Source organism: Hypanus sabinus, chromosome 11 (assembly GCF_030144855.1).
Source record: "Hypanus sabinus isolate sHypSab1 chromosome 11, sHypSab1.hap1, whole genome shotgun sequence".
Taxonomy (NCBI): Eukaryota; Metazoa; Chordata; class Chondrichthyes; order Myliobatiformes; family Dasyatidae; genus Hypanus; species Hypanus sabinus.
In genome coordinates, this window is record NC_082716.1 from 30,086,963 (window position 1) to 30,107,157 (window position 20,195).

Here is a 20,195-nt window from a genome sequence, read left to right on the forward strand (position 1 = left end):
TGCTGGGGCTGATGGAATGCCAAAGACGAGACGATTATACTGGTACAGTCCCTTGTGAGTGTTTATTGTGAGGAACTTCCTGCTTGACTCTTCGATCTCCATTTGCAGATTCACTTGTGACAAATCAATCTTTGACAACCTCCCCCCACCTACCAAAGATACAAAAATGTCTTCTATTTGTGACAGGGGTTACTGCACAGCTATGCTCACCTTGAAATCCCCACATATGCGAGCAGTTCTAGCCTTCCCATTCCTGATCACCAGGACAATGGGTGTGGCCCAAATATCTCCAATCAACCTTGGAGGAAGTTCCAGATGCCTCCAAGCTTTGCCGTTTAGTATCCACTTCAGGATGTACTGCAGAAGGCACCGGATGCACTTTGTAGAATCTTGGTGTTGTTGTTTCCTCTAGTTCAATTCTTGCCTTCATATCTTTGAGTTTACCAATCCTCTTCTCCAACACCTTCTCATTAGCATTACCACTCCCTGTTGATGTCACACACAGAGCTTTCATTGAGTGCTTGGATTTTTCTCAACCATTCACATCTGAAAAGTGCTGGCCCTCCACTTTACAATACATAAAGTTCTAACTGCTGTGTTCGGCCTCCATACATCACCTTCACTTTCATTTTGCCTCTGGGAGACACTTCTACACCTTTGTAAGTCTTTAGCATCACTGAGGTCTTCTCTAATGGTATCTTAGAAAACAGTCTATTGTAGTCAGCCTCTGGAATTATAGACATAGCTGATAATGCATCCAGGTCCATTTTCAGCTTTACACCACACATATCTATTGTGATCTATATACTGCCATCTGCTTCAGTGATACTATGCAGTTCTAAGCATGACAGTTCACCTTTGACAGATGCTGTGTTGTCTGATTCTGTTCTGCATTCAGTAACTATGCCTTTGTGTAGTTTTGTGTTTGAGATGTAGCCCCCTGGGTCGCCTCCGGCTCGCTCAGCTCACTTCCGTCTAGGGGGAGCAGCCTTCGGCCCCGCCAAACTGGATAATCAGCTGGTGTGGATGTTGTGTGATGTCCCCACCACGCCAAATAACAGACAGTACACCATATGCGATTAAATGGGTTCACTTTATAGATATTACTAGAACTAAATGATTAATAACAATACAGTATATATGAAGGAAAAGAAAATAAAGAAAAGGCGCCAAAACTTATCAAAGTCCAAACCACTTCGTGCACAACCATTGGAGCTCATTTACCGAAGTCTTCTGGCCACCAGTTGATCCCCTCAGACCTCCTCGACTCGTAGCTCAGGACTACCCGAAGTGATCAACCAAGCATCCCCGGCACGTCTGTCTTCGTCTCCTCTCCTCACCGAAAGTCCTGGCTTGGGAAAATCCATTCCATCGCCCAGCTTACAGCATCGCGTCCTCTTTCTCTCACCCCCTTGTGCCGACTCCCCAAATGCCCGCCATAAATAGTTTACAGACCCAGAAAAGAGAATAACATTAATCCCAATTGGTTAATAAAAGAATACAATCCACATTATCAGCAACTGTAAACCCAAACAAGCTGTGAGAGAAAGCACTTATCATAACAAAGAAGCATTCCCACTTTTAACAAAACAAAGAAGCCATTTCGATTAACATACACAGTAACAAAGAAAAAGCAGACACCCTGTTACACCAATAAGAAACCCTCTTACAGAGACTTTTCACTGGGTTGTGCTTTTTGTCGGCCTTGCACACTCTCTCTATGTGACTTTGTCTGTGACACTTTCTGCAGACTTCTTTGAACAGTCAGTTGCATCATGGGAAGATTGCCACATCGATAACATCTTTGGCTTTCTGCACCATTTTCAGGGTCATTTTGCGCATTTCACATTCTAGCCTCCTTTTCTGTAGTTCTGCTGCATCCTTTGCTGCAGTTTCTAATAATATTACAATGGTCAATGCCTGTTCTAAGGTTAGGGCTCTTTTGGATAGTAGCCTCAATTGAGTTCTTTGACTGTGCATGCCACATACAAGCCTGTCCCTTAATGCATGAGAAAACCCATCTCTAAGGTCACAGTATTAGTAAAGTTTGCACAGCTCTGCAATGTATTCAGAAATGCTCTTATCTTTTGACTGGATCCTTATGTAAAATCTAAAAATCTCAGCTATTACCAGCAGTTTAGGCCTCAAGTGATTTTGTAAAATTATAACATTTTGACGAACATCTTGCTTACTGACCTTGCAGGCATTATTAAGTTTTGTAAGAGACTGTACATTCTTGGGCCCATTGAACTAAGTAATGTAGGGGCTCTCTTTCGCTCCTCCACGTTGTTTGCTTTACAATACAGTTCAACTCTCTCAATATACGACTCCCAGCCTTCATGAGTGCCATCAAATTCATCAACTTCCCCGACTGAAACCGGTACCATGTTTTTTTCACTTTAAATTCGGTGCGTCTTTCACTGTCACACCTCCCTTTATTAGTGTCCATGACAGCTTACTCGTACAGTTTAACTCTTGCTGTTTTATCCCATAACTGTCAGTCCAGTTCATAATATTTTCTGACAGTCAGGTTCGCACTCGTTGCCAATTTGTTGTGTCTGTGCACAACTTCATATCAATTAAATAAAAGCACACAAGCGAGAAATGGCTTTAACTGGTGTATTCACGTTGCAATGAGAGAGAGAGAGAACAATATACATGCATAGACAACAGCGCATCAGACAACAGATCAATACATAGTGCTAAGGGGGGGGGGGGGTGCGTCATTGCTCTAAAAGAAATAGATCAATACCTTACAGGCTTTATTTGTCATAAGTACTTTGAAACATTGAAACATACAGTGAAATGCCGAATTTTTACCACAATGATCAACACAGTTCAAGGCTGGCGTTGGGGATAACCCTCAAATGTCACCACACTTATGGCCATAACTTTGATCGTTCATCTTTGGAAAGTGGGAGGAAACTGGAGCACCCAGAGGAAAACCATGCAGCCAGAGAACATACAAACTCCTTAAAGACAGCAATGGGACTCGGACCCCAGTCAGTGATCGCTGACACTGTGAAGCGATCTTGCTAACTGCTACACTATTGCACCCTGACATTTGTTATATCTTCAGTCTGCTGCTTTTGCACCTTCACATAGCTATAAAGCAACTACAATTCAAAATTCCTGAAAGGAATACAGACATACCTAAAGAAAATATCTGAAGAGCTTTTGTGGCCTTCCATGGGTTGGGGTCAGCCATGGATGTTGCATCTCAGCTGTCCACATGATGCACTAGCCGGTAAGCAAGCCACAACAGTACAATATAGAGAGCAAGTTGTTGTCAGTGCAGTAGGCTTCCCCTCTCAATGCAGCTGATGAATCCAGAGGAACGGTAGAGACCGATACAGTTTGGCACTAGCAGTGTTGCAAGAGTTGCCAGTCAGTGGTGAACTCAACGTAGAACTGACTTAGGGACTCCAGCTCCGGATATTTCCTCGGGGTTTATTCCTAAAGCCATCCCCATGAGTGGGCATAGCCGCAAGGCAGCAGAGGTTTGAGATCAGAGTTTTCTTTCTCCTAGATCAGCTGCCAACCATGGCTGACAAGCCCCATCTGCCCAAAGCAACTGGTTTTAAGGCACCAGCAATCCGTCCTTGCACTTTCTCCTGTCAGTAGAAATGGTTCCGTTGGGCTTAGTAGCCATATGTGAAGGCCAGGATGGGGATGCAAACCATTTAATAGGTAGTTGAAGCTTATCCCCACTACCCCACCCAGCTATAACACTGGTACAATCCTTATGAAGTAAAAGAATATGCCAACGAGTTGCAGAGGAAAGAGTCATCTGTCAGAGAAACTGGAGGCTGACAAATGAATTCTGGCTCTTCTTTCTGTTGTCCTGTCTTTCTGTCATTCTCCTTGTCATTGTTAACAATTCCCAATGCATTCTAATATTAATACTGGTTTCCTGCTAGTTGACATTATTTGCTCATGATGTTTTCCAGATACGTTTTCGGGGACGCAGTAAATTACACAGATGGCCAAGAAGGTTCCACTGTCCGCAACTGTCTCCCTCTGGCAAATTAGTCCATCAAGATACAGTGGCAGACGTTTAAAAAGGTCTTTCAGAATACACAGAAGAAATACCTACAAGGAGGAAAAAATCTTCCAACAGCTGGACCCCCATCTATGGTTAACTAAAATGTTAAAGGTAGTCTCTGAGTGAAAGAACCAGCATGTAAATTTGCAAGGACAGGAGAAAGGTCAGAAAATTAAACAGAATATAATAAGAAACAATGAATGACAAAAATAGAGTACAAGATAAGGCCAGTGAGAAATTTGAAAGCATACATTAAGAGCTTTTATCGATAATTCATAAAGCAAAGAGTTAACAAAATGAGGGGCCGGCCTTCTAGAAATGAGTCTGGGAAATTAATAATGGAAAACAAGGCTGAAGAGTTAAACTGGCATTTTACATCAGTCATTACAATAGAGAATGTGTGACATCCCAGAAATAGCTGTCAATGGGGAATTAGAAGGGAAGAGGGACTCATGAAAATGGTACCATGCAAACTGTAGGAACAGCATGCTGACAAATTTTCAGATCCTGATGGGATTCAGCCTGTGTACATAAGAGAAGTGGCCAGTGCATTAGTTGTTGCATTGATTTTAATTTTCTAGCGATCACTGGATTCAGAGACAGTTCCATTTGATGGGAAAAGAGCAAGTGTAATTCCTTTATTCAGAAAGGGGGAGGACATAAAGAAGGGAACTTTGGGGGAGTTTGCCATAGGTAAAATATTTGAAGCTATTATTAAAATCATTGTAGCTGACCAATTAGTAAAGTTTAAGGTAAGCAGGCAAAGTCAATGTTGATGTCTGAAACTCCAGTCCAGATTATGGGTCTCACCCCACAACATCCACAGTTCATTTCCCTGCACAGATGTTTCCTAAACCACTGAGTTCCTCAAGCATTTTTATATGCATAGCATAAAACTCATATATCAAGCATTAAAAGATTATGTTAAAATAAAACAAATTTTGAGGATTGTTACATTGAAAGTTTTCCCATAAGCAATTAAATTACTTCCATTCCTGCTTCAAAATGTTTATGCATTCAGTTATAGGGTGTGGGTTTTGTTGACAAGTCAACATAAATGTCCAGGTTAGCCGTTTTTGTAAAGGTTGTGGGGAACCAACTTCATTGACTCTTGTAATCGATCTGATGTCTGTCTTCCACAGTGCATTTGAGCAGGGAAATCCAGGATGAAACAGAATTGATATATTCTCAAATCAGGATGAAAGGTAACTTGGAGGGAAACTTGCAGATTAATAAGTTCCCATGCATCCTTCTCAGCTTCCAAAGTCATAGGTTTTGAATTGTCGAAGAAGGCTTGGTGAACAACAATGGTGTATTTTCTGGAATGTATATATATTCCGATCCTAAAGCCCCATAAATGTAGGAAGTATACATTTATACAAGTATACAGTTAAGTGGCAGATGAGATGCAAATTTAAAAAGATGCTGTGTTCAGAATTGTTCAATTTCTTCAGTGTTAATTGAGTAGCTGAATTCCTTGAGTAGCTGGAGCAGACTCCATCTCCTGACTTGTGCCTTTTCAAAAGTTGAAAGGTCTGAGGAATGAGGGAGTGAGTCACTTGATGCAGAGTTATCCATCTCCTGATGTGCTCTTGTAGCCAGGTTACAGTATTTGCTTAGTTACAAGACTGTCAGATAGTGTTGGCAGTGTTGAGGAAACAGGAAGTCTGCAATAGGACAGATTAGGAGAATGGGCAAAGAAGTAGCAGATGGAATACAGTGTGGAGAAGTGTATGGTCATGTACTTGGTAGAAGGAATAAAGGCACAGACTATTTTCTTACAGGGAGGAATTTCAGAAATCAGAAGTGCAAAGGGACTTGTGCGTGATTCACTAATTTTCAGGTTGAGTTGGTGGTAAAGGTGGAAAATGCCATGTTAACATTCATTTTGAGAGGATTAGATTATAAAAGTAAGGATTCTGAGGCTTTATAAGGCATTTGTCAGACTGCATTTGGAGTGTTGTTTTGGACCATTTATCTAAGAAAGATGTGCTGGCATTGGAGAGGGTCCAGAAGAGATTCATGAGAATGATCATGGGAGTGAGAGGGTTAATGTATGAGGAGTATTTGAATACTCTGGGCCTGTACTTGCTGATGTATAGAAGAACGAAGGGGGATCTTTTTGAAATTTATCAAATATTGTAAAGCCTAAATAAAGCGGTGGAGAGTACATTTCCTTTAGTGGAGGACTCTAGGACCAGAGGGCCCAGCCTCAGAATAGAAGGATATTGCTTTAGAATAGACAGGAGAAGGAATTTCTTTAGCCAAATGGCGGTGAATTTGTTGGATGCATTGCCACAGATGGCTGTGGAAATGAAGCCAGTGGACATACTTAAATTGGAGGCTCATGGATTCAGGACTAGCAATGGTGTGAAGCGGTACGAGGAGAAGGTTGGAGAATGGGATTGATCAACCATGAAGGTGGAAAGGACTCGATAGGCCAAATGGCATCATTCTGCTCCTATGTCTTATGTTCTTATGGTATTGGTCCAGTTGATTGCTGAATTCCTGGACAATGGCAAACCTTCACATCAAGAATGAAAGAAATGTATTATTTTCTGTCTATTCAGGCCAAGATGATGATAAAGTTTGTCTCCCCCATCCAAAAAGGATACATTTCTATGTCTGCGCACCTACTTAGAATGGAAAAGTTGTTGTGTTTGAAACTGCTTCGGCCAGTTCCCACACATTCTAAATGCAGGACAGCTTTAAAAGTCAGTAACAGCACTTTAACAGCTGCCAGTACCAAATAGTCTGTTTCTGAAGCTGTGCACTTGCATCATGTCATGCACTGTACACGGTGAGTGCTTGAATAATCTATGAAAAAGCTGACCTCACATTATATCACAAGGACGTGGAGCACTTAAACGGCAGTCATTCCTGCCTCAGTAACAGAACTGCATTATCAGTCCCATACAAATTATATAAGATAAGCAAGCAAAGTGGCTGAAACACTACATAGCTTGATGAGTTAGAATGATCTATGTGGAAAGGTTTAAAACAAATATAAATGCACATTTCTTCTGACGTTTCTAAAGGACTTCTGGCCAATAAATAGACATGTTACTTCAGTATTAATTTATTTTTGAAGATGCTAAGAATCATTAGTGTATGGTAAATATCCTCCAACCTTTAACAGCACAGGACCATCGATAAAACAGAGAAGCGCGTATTGAGGTGTTGGATTTATAAAGTACTAATTTATGTCTGGGCAAATGTAATCGGAGCCAGTTTTACAGCAGTACATGCACAGACCTGCTCCAATCGCCTTGGTTAACTGCAAGAAATTACTACTGAGAGGCCAGTTTCTACGTCATGTGAGGTGCCTGTTGTCATGGTGATGGGTCCATGACATATTGTATCTATGGTAGATTTTTATAGTTTAATACTGCTTTAATCCTTGAATATACAGCAAAAGTAAACTGTAAAGAAACATTATTCGGACTTTAAAGAAATATGTGTTCAGTAAACACAAAGGTCAGTGTGAATGCTTAACCTCACTGGAATTCAAAGGAGAATATCAAAAGTCAAAAGCAAAAGTGTTTCTTTTAATGCATTTTTACAATTTATGCTTCCTTTAATGTTTCTCCCATCACAACTATTACAGTTTGACTCTCACTATTCAACATCATCTAACTAAGGCACAGAGGCCTCCATCTTCCTGCTCCCAACTGCAGCACTCGCACTGCCCAGCAATCTGCACCAACCATCTCTGACACCACTGCCAACTTTGCTGTACAATTTGTTTTCCAACCTTCAAGCTAGTTCATTCAAGTTCATGGCCAAGAAAGTTCAATTGCAAATTTAAGTGAGAGTTCAGATAAAAAGGTTGGGTGTCAAAATCTGGGCTCTGTTTCAGCAATGCCACGCCTGCTCCCCGTCCGAAAGGGCAAGGTGATCTGAACCTCCCTGACAGCATGAATCCAGCTCCAGCAACTGAAATTAGGAGGCAACACCTTTACAAAGGGATGAACCAAACTTTCCTAGATAACTATAAACAAAATTAAAACATTGACCTCAAAATGAAGAGGCCAGGAAGGAAATTTGAGCAGGGTCTATCATGATAACTGATCCATAATTACTGATTGAGCTCAAAAGAACAAAATGTCCCTGCTGCTTTTAATTGAGTGCTGTACTTCCACACAGTGTGAAAGGGATCAGTCATTTCCAGCTGTGGTGCATGACTACAGTAATATAATCCGGCATCTAAACAGTGTTCCCAGGTTCACTGGTGATATTTACTCCTTTCACATCACGGTTTGACTTCATTTAAATTCTTAGATTTTATATGAGCTTTTGAATTAGCAGCCAACTATCAAAATTAATTACAGGTGAATTAAGAACAGAATTGAATCCAGAAAGGAAAGTGTGTGGTCTATGTGCCTGTAGAGCCAAACAACAGGAATGTATCTTCCGGGCTGATTATTTTTTATCACCAGTCAGCTAAGGTCACCAATAGGTGCGTGACATGATAAAAGACATAGATCAAGTGGATAGCCAGGGACATTTTCCTAGGGCAGAAATGGGTGAAACAAGGGGATATAATTTTCAGGTTATCAGAGAAAAGTTTCGTGGGGGGGGGGTGATGTCAGAGGTCAGCTTTTGTGCACAGAGTGGTAGAGGCAGATACATTAGGGACATTTAAGAACTCTTACATAGGCACATGGATGATAGGAAAATGGAGGGCTATTTAGGAAAGAAGTGTTTGATTGATCTTACACTTATAAAACTGGCACAACATCATGGGCTGCAGAGCCTGTGCTCTGCAGTAGTGTTCCATGTTCTATGCTCTAATTGTGGCACAAGAGATGTTTTGGCAGTTGCTAGGAAGATTAAAACTTACTTAGCTGTAATACTAGTTGAGGAAGTAAGTTGGGTCCAGTGTGATGAAATGCAATGGTGGTGGGGAATATTGAAAGAAGAAAAGGTACATCCTGGTAGATGTGTGTCTGTTTTCTGTACTCTGTGGAACTTATCCACACATCATTCGCATTATCTCCTCACAACTGTCACCATCTCACACTTAGCAAAGTATGTTTGAAGAATTATTCTTTTGTGAGCATGTTCCAATATAAACTACCAATGAAGCTTCATGGCAGCCCAATAATTCTGAACCAAGCAGGTTCAGCACTTGCTGTGTTTAGTGTAAACCGTTTCCAGTTTTGATAACAAGATGTGGCCCTTCCTTGTATGTTTAGAGTTGAAATCTCTGGTCAGAGATTTTCCAGGAGGTTTGCTTGCATGGCCTCTGCAATGTTTTACCTTATCTCATCTGGGGCAGGCCCTTTTCTGTTACATATTTTCACTGACGGTTCCATTCCAGTGCGTCGTGCTAGAATCTCCAACTGTAAAGGAAAGGAAAGGGAACCGGGAGAAGCACAAGAGAATGCAGATGTGAAAGAAAATATCCTGGAGGAACAAAGTAGCTCAGACAGCATCTGTAAAGAAGTATAATCTCTTCTCTATCCAAATCCTCAATGATCCATTTCCCTTCACTTCCTGAGATCGTCCAGCAGCTTAATGTTTATTAAGGAAACCAAGAACAGGATAGGGATTCACAATGGGATGATCTTTGATTCTGCCATCCATAATGTAACTAGTGATATAGGTAATACTTAAAACCTTCAACTGTTATTAGATAGACGATAAAGAATACATGTACCAATCAGCAACCCATGAAGCCAATGAAACCATACACAAGTCAAATTACAAAGTAAATGGCAGAACCATTAGATGCATTGGGGGATCTTGGAGTGCAAGTCCATAGCTCCCTGAGGTATCAATATAACAGGATAGGTTTGTAAAGAAGCATATGGCATCCTTGCCTTCATTGGTCAGGACATAGAGTATTTATTAATTTATTTATTGAGCTATAGACATAATATGCCCTTCCATCCCTTCAAACCACGCTGCCCAGCAATCCCCTGATTTAATCCTGGCCTAATCATGGGACAATTTACAATGACCAACTAATCTACAAACCAGTGTGTCTTCGGGCTGTGGGAAGAATCGGGAGCATCTGGAGAAAAGCCATGAGGTCACATGGAGAACATACAAGCTCCTTACAGGCAGCGGTGGGAATTACACCCGGGCCACTGGTAGTGTAAAGCATTGTACTAATCACTACACTACCGTGCCAACTCAAATAAAAGTCATGTTGCAGCTGTATAAAACCTTGTTTAGGCCACATTCGGAGTAACATGTGCAATTCTGGTCACCAGAGAAAAGAAAAATGTAGCGACCTTGAACAGTGCTCTTCGCTTACCATCTTTTTGTTAGCTTTTTCTTCCTCTGTAAATGTCCAAAACTTGCTGAGCTAACAGGACGGAAGTAAAAGATCTCGTAACTCAAAGTGTAGCTGAGTTTTCTCCTCCATACCTGGCAGCACTTATCCTTCCACCAACACCATGATAAAACTAATTGTCTGCTAAATATTTTAGTGCTAGTTGTGGAAATTGCTACACTTAAACCAAGTGCTGCCTTCTTACATTGCAATAGTTCCTTCATTTTCAAAAGTAATTCATCAATCATGAGGCATTTTGGATATCCGTAGTCATAAAAGGTGCTATAAAACTGGGCATCCCCCAGTCCTTCTTAGTAAGTAGCTGTCCCCTTCTCCATATCTAATGTTCATTTTGGTGAAAGATCAGAAAGTGCTAAGAATACTCAGCAAATCTGGAATTTATTATCAAAATGCATGTATGTCACTGTTACAATCCTGAGATTCATTATCTTTCTGACATACCCAATAAATCCATAATAAAATAATAACCATAACAGAATCAATGAAAGACCATACCACCAATACAACAAACTGTGCAAATATAAAAATATAGAAATAATAATAATAAGTAAGCAATAAATATTGAGAACATGAGGTGAAGAGTCCTTGAAAGTGAGTCCATAGGTTGTGGGAACATCACAATGATGGGACACATGAAGTTATCCCCTTTGGTTCAAGAGCCTGATAGCTGAGGGGTAATAATTGTTCCTGAACCTGGAGGGGTGAGTTCTGAGGCTCTGAAACTTCTGCCTGAAGAAGGCAGCAGCAAAAAGTGTGCACGTCCCAGGTGGTGGGGGTCCCGATGATGGATGCTGCTTTCCTTGAACAGCGTTTCGTGTAGATGTGCTCAATGGTGGGGAGGGCTTTACCTACGATGGATTGGGTAGTTTTTGTAGAATTTCCCTTCAAGGGTATTGGTCTTTCCATACCAGGCAGTGATGCAGCCAGTCAATACACTCTCCACTACACATCAATAGTAGTTTGTCAAAGTTTTAGATGTCATGTAGAATCTTCACTAATTCCTATGGAAGTATAGATGCTGCTGGGCTTTCTTCATAATTGCACTTTGCAGCTGAGCCCAAGACAGGTCCTCCGAAATAATAACACTGGGGAATTTACAGTTGCAGACCCTCTCTACCTCTGACACTCCAATGAGGACTGGCTCATTGACCGTTGGTTTCATTCTCGTGAAGTCGATCATCAGTTCCGTGGTCTTACTGGCATTGAGTGAGAGGTTATTGTTGGGGCACCACTTAGCCTGACTTTAATCTCCCTCCTATATGCTGATTCATCACCAACTTTGACTTGGCCAGTGACAAGTGTCATCAGCAAACTTGAATATAGCATTGGAACTGTGCTTAGCCATGCAGTCATAAGTGTAAAGCGAGTAGAGCAGGGGGCTGAGCACACAGCTTTGTGGTGCACCTTTGCTGATGGAGATTGTGGAGGAGATGTTGTTGCCAATCTGAAATGACTGGGGTTTGCAAGTGAGGAAATCAAGGATCCAGTTGCACAAGGAGGTAATGAGAGCAAGGTCTTGGAGCTTATCGATTCATTTTGAGGGGATGATGGTATTGAATACTGAGCTGTAATCAATAAAGAGCATCCTGATCTATGCACCTTTGCTGTCCAGATGTCCCAGGGTTGAGTGAAGAGCCAATAAGATAGCACCTGCTGTGGACTTGTTGCTTCAGTAGGCAAACTGGAGCAAATCCAAGTTGTTTATCAGGCAGGAGTTGATATGTTTCATCATGATCCTCTCAAAACACTTCAGGATTATAATCATTGAGGCAGATTACCACTTTCTTCTTAGACACCAGTATAATTGAAGTCTGCTTGAAGCAGGTGGACACCTCAGACTGCCAAAGCTAGAGGTTAAAGATCTCGGTGAAAACTCCAGCCAGTTGATCATCACAGAAGTCTTTGTGCACATTGGCCCCATGACATTGGTAGAAGGAGAAAATGGTCCTGCTCAGTGAGTTAACTCAGGGAGTTAGGAAAGAAACTGAAAAGCAGAACTGATGAATGAGAACCTGAGAAACTGAAACAGAGGACAGAGTTTCAGGTTCTTGGGTGACTGAATCCTCTCCGTCGGCAAGATGACCTGTAAAAGAGGGGCAGATTGCACCTTGACTGAAGGGGAAGCAGCATCCTGGCTGGGGATTTGCTGATGTTACTCAAGAGGTTTTAACTAGCTTGGCAGGGAGATGGGAAACAAAGCAACAAGTCAGAAAATGGAGGTTTGAGAGGAAGTTTTCCGTTTTGTCCCCTCTGAGTGCAGCTGTGAAATTGTCCCTGATTAATAGCGCAGCTCCTCCAGTCCTCTGCCCCTGTGTAATAAACACAGGCTGAAGTGTGTGTATTTTAATACAAGGAGTATTATGTTTAAGTGTGATGAACATACTTAAAAGGAAGACAGAAATGGATGCTCAATGGTCCAGACTTTTGATGTTTGACAAAAGATAGAGAAGGAGGTAAAAGAGGGGCAGAGGGCAGGGAGATTTGTGCTATTCATCAGGTACAATATCACAGCTGCACTCATGGGGGACAAAATGGAGGGCACATCCACTGAATCTATAACTCAAAAATAAGAAGGGTTTATATTACAGACTTGCCAATACTCACTGGAACATTGAAGAACAGAAATGCAGGCAGGTCAGAGAAAGATGCAAAAATAACAAGATTGTTGTAGTCGGTACCTTCAACTTCCCTAACATAGACTGAGACCTCCTTGATTCAAGAAGTTTAAATGGGACAGAATTTATTAGGTGCCTCCAGAAGAGTTTCTTAAATCAATATGTAAATAATCCAACAAGAGGAGGGGCTATACTGTGTCTGGTGTTAGATACCAAATCTGTCCAGATGATTAATCTTCCAGTGAGAGAACAGTGATCACAACTACTTGTGTTTTAATATAGTTATAGATAAGCTTAAGTGTGGACCTTAAAGGGGAGTATAACATAGGAACAGGGCAAATTACAAGAGTATCAGGCAAGAACTAGGGAGGGTTGCTTAGAAACAGCTGTTTTTGGGTGAATCTACATCTGACATGTGGACAGTGTTTGAAAACCAACTGCACAGAGTACAGGGCAGGTATACTCCAGTAAAAAGGGAGAAGAATGACAAACTAAGGGCAACTTAGATGTTGAGAAAGGTAGTGAATTCAGTCAAGAAAAGAAAGTAAAAGTACGTAAAGTTAAAATTAAACAGAGCTCTTGAGGATTATAAAGTTGCCAGAGAAAAAAAGATCAAGAAAGACCATAAGACCATAAGACACAGCAGCAGAATTGGCCCATTGAGTCTGCTCCACCGTTCAACCATAGCTGATCCTTTTTTCCCCTCCTCAGCCCCACTCCCTGACCTTCTCCCCACAACCTTTGATGCCGTGTCCAATCAGGAACCTATCAATCTCCACCTCAAATGTACCCAACAACATAACCTCCACAGTTAAGAAAGACAGGAGGGGCTATGAAAAGTCCTTGACATGCAGTATGCGAGAGAATCCTAAGGCATTCTACACAAGAGAATAACTAGGGAGCAGGTATGACCAGGCGAGATTGAAGGAGGGAACATGTGATTAAAGCTACATAGTGCTGTGTACTTGTTCTTGCAGAAACATGGCTACAGGACAACATCCCATACACTATCAATCTTCATGCCATACTACTCAGGGAATGTGCTAATATTATTTTTGAGACTTATGTGCTATCATAACTACATGTGATGTGCACCTACATGCTTCAAATCTACCATCATCCCTGTACCAAAGAACTTTACAGCTTCAGAATGAAATGACTACTGCCCTCTAGTATTGAACTCAATCATCATGAAGTGCTTTGAACAGCTGGTAATGCCACATAGCAAAGCATTGCCAGATTGGACACTTGCCAGCAGGACTGCTCCATGACAAATGCCGTCTGTAATGCACCTGGCCCTGACACACCTGGAAAACAAGGACACACGTCAGAATGCTGTTTCTGGATTTCAATTCGGCATTCAATTCACAGGCCCTGGTGAACAACTTCCTAATTATCAGTCTAAATACACCACTGTGCAATAGCAAACAGACCTCAGGTAGTCAGGACGCACAGCCACTCCTCCCTCCCCAAAATCCTCAACACAGAAGACACCCCCACCCCCAGTGGCTGTGTGCTGAGAGCATTGCTGTACATTCTGCACTCACAACAGCAAAGCCAAACACCTGAGTAATCACATTGTCAAGTTCGCCGATGATATGATAGTGGCAGGGCTCATCACCAACAGAGATGAGTCAGCCTGCAGAGAGGAAGTGGAAGAGCTCAAGGCCTGGTGCCAGGCAAATAACCGCTTCCTCAATGTCAACAAGACAAAGGAGAAGGCTATTGACTTCAAGAGAAGTGGTACCACTCAGACCAGCCTTTACCTCAGCAGTAGAGATGGCGAGCAGTTCAAACTCCTGGTGTACTCATCTCGCACAACCTCTCACGGGCCCAGAGCACAGTCCGCACAGTCAGGAGAGCTCAACAGCACCCCTACAATCTAAGAAGGCTGAAGAGAGCTGAGCTTTGAACATCGATACGCATGTCCTTCTACAGATGGACGGCAGAGAGTATCCTAAAATGCTACGTCACTGCACAGCATGGAAACTGCACTGTGGCTGACAGGAAGGCTCTACAGTGGGTAGTCAAAACTGCCCAACGCATCACCAGCACCAAACTACCCACCATCACCGACATGTATACAGAAAGGTGCCAGGAACAGACCAGCAACATCACGTAAGATTCCACCCTCCCAGCTCAAAAACTGTTTATCCCACTCCCTTCAGGGAGGCGGTTATGTAATATCCATGCCAGGACCACCAGGCTCAAAAACAGTTACTTTCCCCATGCAGTAAGGCTGATCAACACCTCCACCTACTAACCCACCCCTCCACCACTACTTTATTACTTCCTTTCAGCCTCGTTATGTACAGACACTCCTAAGCCTAGCGTCACTTTATGGACATATAATCAATCCTTGTATATATATAAGCTAAGTCATGCATTTAAGGTATATTTATTGTATTTTTATCCTTGTATTCTTTATCTTATTGTATTTATTTGTGTTGCAATGGATACAGAATAACACTTATTTTGTTCTCCTTTACACTTGTGACGAACAATCTTGAATCTTACGTCTTGAATTGTGTGCTATGTGTGCGTGTATGTACAGAGTTTTGCATCTTGGCCCCAGAGGAACGTTGTTTCATTTAGCTGTATACATGGGTATGGTTGAATGACTTGTTTGGAGGCGGAGGATGTGAGCAAGGTCCTAAATAAGTACTTTGCATCTGTATTAACCAAAAAGAAGTTGAGAGTATAGGGAGATTAGTGTGGAATGTGCTCACAAGCTAGGGCATTTCAAGATTTAAAAAAAGCAGGTAGTTTAGGGTGTCTTAAAAAATATTAAGGTGGTTAGGTACCAGGACATGATGGAAGACTATTCATAAGTGAGTCTCACATTACTGGTAGGGAAATTACTGAGGAGGATTCTTAAAGATAGGATTTATGAGCATTGAAAAATTATGGCCTAATTATCATGTCATCATGGCTTTTTGTGGAGCAAGCTGTGTCTCAACAACTTGTTTGAGTTTTTTGAGGAGTCAACAAAAGTAGAGCTGTGGATGTTGTCTACATGGATTTTAGTGAGGACTTTGATAAGGTCCCTCATGGGAGGCTCAAACAGAGGACTGAGATACATGAAATCTACAGTAAATTGGTCTTTTAGATTCAGAATTGGCCTGCCCATAGAAGAGAGGGCAATGGGTCTTGACCTAGATGAAAACATAGATGGGTGAGTTGATGGTGTTTTGTATAGCATGAAAGACTGGCAGTGAATACAGTGGGATATATATCAGTTGTTGCTATTGGCGGAGAAATAGCAGATGGCATTCAACCCTGCCAAATGTGAAGCATTGCACTTTAGGAGATCAAATGTGAAGAGATATTACACTATTAATGGAAAGAACCTTAACAGTGGTGTACAGAGGATTTTTGGGTCCAGATCCATAGTACCTTGAAAGTATAGAAAGAAAGGGTGGTAAAGAAGGCATGTGGAATATTTGCCTTTAGGAGTTGAGGAACTGATTTCAAGAATGCAGACATATGTTGCAGTTTAATAAAGCTCTAGTTATGCCACATCTGGAGTACTGCATTCAATTCTGGTCACCCCATTATAGGAAGAGGCTTTGGAGAAGATGCAGAAGAGAATTACCAGGCTGCTGCTTAGAGTACTGGGCATGTGTGAGAAGGAGAGATGGGACAAACTTGGACTGTTTTCTCAGGAGCAGCAAGGCTGATTGGAGATCTGATTGAGGTCTACAAGATTGTGAGATAAGGTAGAAAGCTAGTGTCATTTTCCTAGGGTTAATATGTTTAATATCAGAGGGCATGTACTTAAGGTGAGAGGGGATACTTCAAAGGAGATTTGTGGGGCAAGCTTTTTTTTTTAAATACAGTGAATGATGGGTGCCTGGACTGTGCTGCCTGGGACGGTGGTGGAGGCAAATAAGATAGAGGTGTTCAAGAGGCACTTAGATAAGCACATGAACAAGCAGGAAATAGAAGGATATGGATATTGTGTAGGGAGGAGTGATTAGTTACATTAAGCATTGAATACCAATGTGATTAGTTTGTCAGAAAACTGTGGGCCAAATGGCCAAATCGTGTGCTGTACTGTTCTTCTGTTCTGTGTCCTATGTTCTACTTTGCGTTCCTTGAGCTCTGTGAAAGTTGGCATAGTGGGAATTAATTTCTCTAATATTCAGTGTTTGTAATCCTTGTTGTGTTGTTAAATCCTTGAAAGTTCTAGTGTTAGAATCAACTTTCCGGTGAATCAGCAGACAACCTTCAGTTATTTTAAATTTGATATCAATAATATTAGTCATTGAGAAAAGAAAAAAAAAATGATGAAAGAACATTTCATAAGTGGTTCAAACAAAGCCCAACCAATACTGGAAACAGGGCTGAAAGAACCTGGTAGGGACTGAAGGCAATGCTCAGCTCAGTTCTATCTGAAGTAAATGAAAGTTTGAAAAAGACCAATTCAGGCTGGTCTAAGGGAAACATTCTGCCTTCATGAAAGTGATGTAGATCCAACTAGACAAGTTAATCAATTATTTTGGAAAACATTACCTGCAAATCCATGTTGTGAAACTCATTGGCAAAAATCTGGGGGAAAAATCCAGATAACTGCTTTTTAATGCTGACAATTTTGTAATTACTATTCTGGCTTTAAAGGTCTGATGCTGTTTCCCAGAGCAACTAAATGCTACCTAGCGAAACAACAGCTAGAATACATGCATTGCAAAATCTTACTTTATATGCTTTTAATAATAATGTATTCTTAAAGGGAAACTTCAGAGAGTTAGTAATGTAATTTAGAGCATGATTTGCTTTCTGCTTTTAAGCTTTCCACTTGTTTCCAGTTAAATTTTATTCCTAATGATTTGTCTCAACGCATGTTAATGGAGCCTAGATGAAAGTTTGAAGAGCAGTGCTTAAGGATGAGAGGACAAACCTGAACTTAGAGCTGAAAACCTCTTGCTGTTTTTACGTTTGGGATGAGATATTAAATTTATTAAATAAAACTCAAATTAACCCCCAGTAAATTGTGGTAATCACTGGACTGCCAGTTCTTCAGAGTACTTTTTCCTGTTCATTCTGCAGGGCCTGCACCCCAAAATAAAGATAGAGCAATTTAGAATGGATACAGACCCTTCAGCCCAACCAGTCTCTGCTGATCGCAGTGCCCCTCAGGACTCTTATGACTGTTTCCCCTCTCACCTTAAATCTATGCCCCGCAGTTCTGGACTCGCCTGCCCTGGGAACGTATTGTTACCATATAACTTATCAATACCTCTCATCATTTTAAACATTGCTAGAGGACTGCCACTCATTCTCCTCCATTCCCAGGAATAAAGAGTTAGCCTGACTGATCTCTCCCTATAACTCAGACCTGGTAACGTCTTCACAAATCCAGTGACCATAGTTATATTTGTTTTAAGCTGGTTTTGGATAGTGACAGAGAAGGTCCACAGGTTCAAATTCTAAAGTGAGGTGGCGCAAACTTTGACCGTATGAGACAGGAGCTCGCACGGATTGGTTGGAATAGGTTGTTTGCAGGCCAAGCGGGAGGCCTTTAAAGGTGAGATTGTGAGATCTCAAGATTTGCATGTTCATGTTAGAGTGAAGGGCAAGGCTGGTAGGATGAACAAACACAAGAAAAACTGCAGATGCTGGAAATCCAAAGCAACACACATAAAATGCTGGAGGAACTCAGCAGGCCAGGCAGCAACTAAGGAAAAGAGTAAACAGTCCACATTTTGGGCTGTGACCCTTCATCAGGACTGGGATGGAAAGGAAGAAGAAGAAGGTGTGAGGAGGGCAGGAAATACCAGGTGGAAATGGGAGGAGTGAAGTAAAGAGGCAGGAAGTTGGTTGGCAAAAGAGAAAGGGCTGCAGAAGGGGAATCTGATAGGAGAGGACAGAAGAGCATGGAAGGGGGAGGAGCACCAGAGGGAGGTAAGGAGATAAAGTGAGAGAGGGAAACGGGAATGGGGAGGTAATTACCAGAAGTTTGAGAAATCGACGTCCATGCCATGAGGTTGGAAGCTGCCCAGGGTGGTTAGCACAATGCCTTATAGTACCAGCAACCCAGGTTCTATTCCCACCACTGCTGTAAGGAGTTCGTACGTTCTCCCCGTGACCACGTGGGTTTCCTTTGTGTGCTTCAGTTTCCTCCCACAGCCCAAAGACTTACCGGTTAGTAAGTTCATTGGTCTTTATAAATTGTCCCATGATTAGGCTACAGCTAAATTGAGGATTGCTAGGCAGCATGGCTCGAAGGGCCGGTAGGGCTTACTCCGTGCTGTATCTCAATAAATGAATAAATAACCATGAAACTTTGGCTAAATGGGACAGCCACTTAATTGAGCCAAAATGTACTGATCCTGATGTGTCCCGATTAACCAGAATCCACAGTACATATGAATGAAACAACCTGCATATGAACGTACAGTACATTTCACTTGTCAGAATATCCAAAACAATTTAATAACTACATTTAAAGTATGCTTACATACACAGAACAAAACTGCAAATGAAAGGAGTCAAAACAGTTACGTGAATTTCCCATTCCACTTCCTATAATTCATCATTATTGAATTTTCAAGATGAGCAGTGATTGGCTATCACAATTCTGTCTACTTTATTATACAAGTCTGAACAATTTCACCTTAGTTAATGTTGTTGATAAATATTGAGGAATAAATATTCACAAATGTAACACCCTCCTTTTGCTGAAATAGTCTGACATGATTTCCACATCAACCTAAGCAAGTAACAGATTTAATGTTCCATCAAACAGTATCTCAGCTGAGATAGCGCATTCCTAGGTCTCCCAAAGGGCCTCAGCGACCACTGACTGAAACCGAAGAATGCCACCACCATGAGGGAGGAAGAGAGAGAAACAGATAGGGAAATAAGGGGAAGACACTGGCAGACAGAGATACAGAGACAGATTATTTAATCAGCTTGTAACAAACACAGAGTATTTCCATTAAAAAAATTCTTTACACATGCAACAGATGTGTAAAGAGCTGATGCTTTTGATTGAAAGAAGTATATCAGTATATCTCTTTAACATATTGTAAAAATCCTGGTAACATGTTAACAAAATGCTTTTTTTAAATGAAAATAGCTTACTGTAACAGGCAGGGCATTTTTCTGTTCTCCAACTCAGGCAATCATTATGTGCAAATATAAACATAGAGAGCAAAGAATCACTTGGAAGAATTCTTAAAAGATTGCACACACTGTAGTTCATAAACCACGTATGTTACAGACAAGA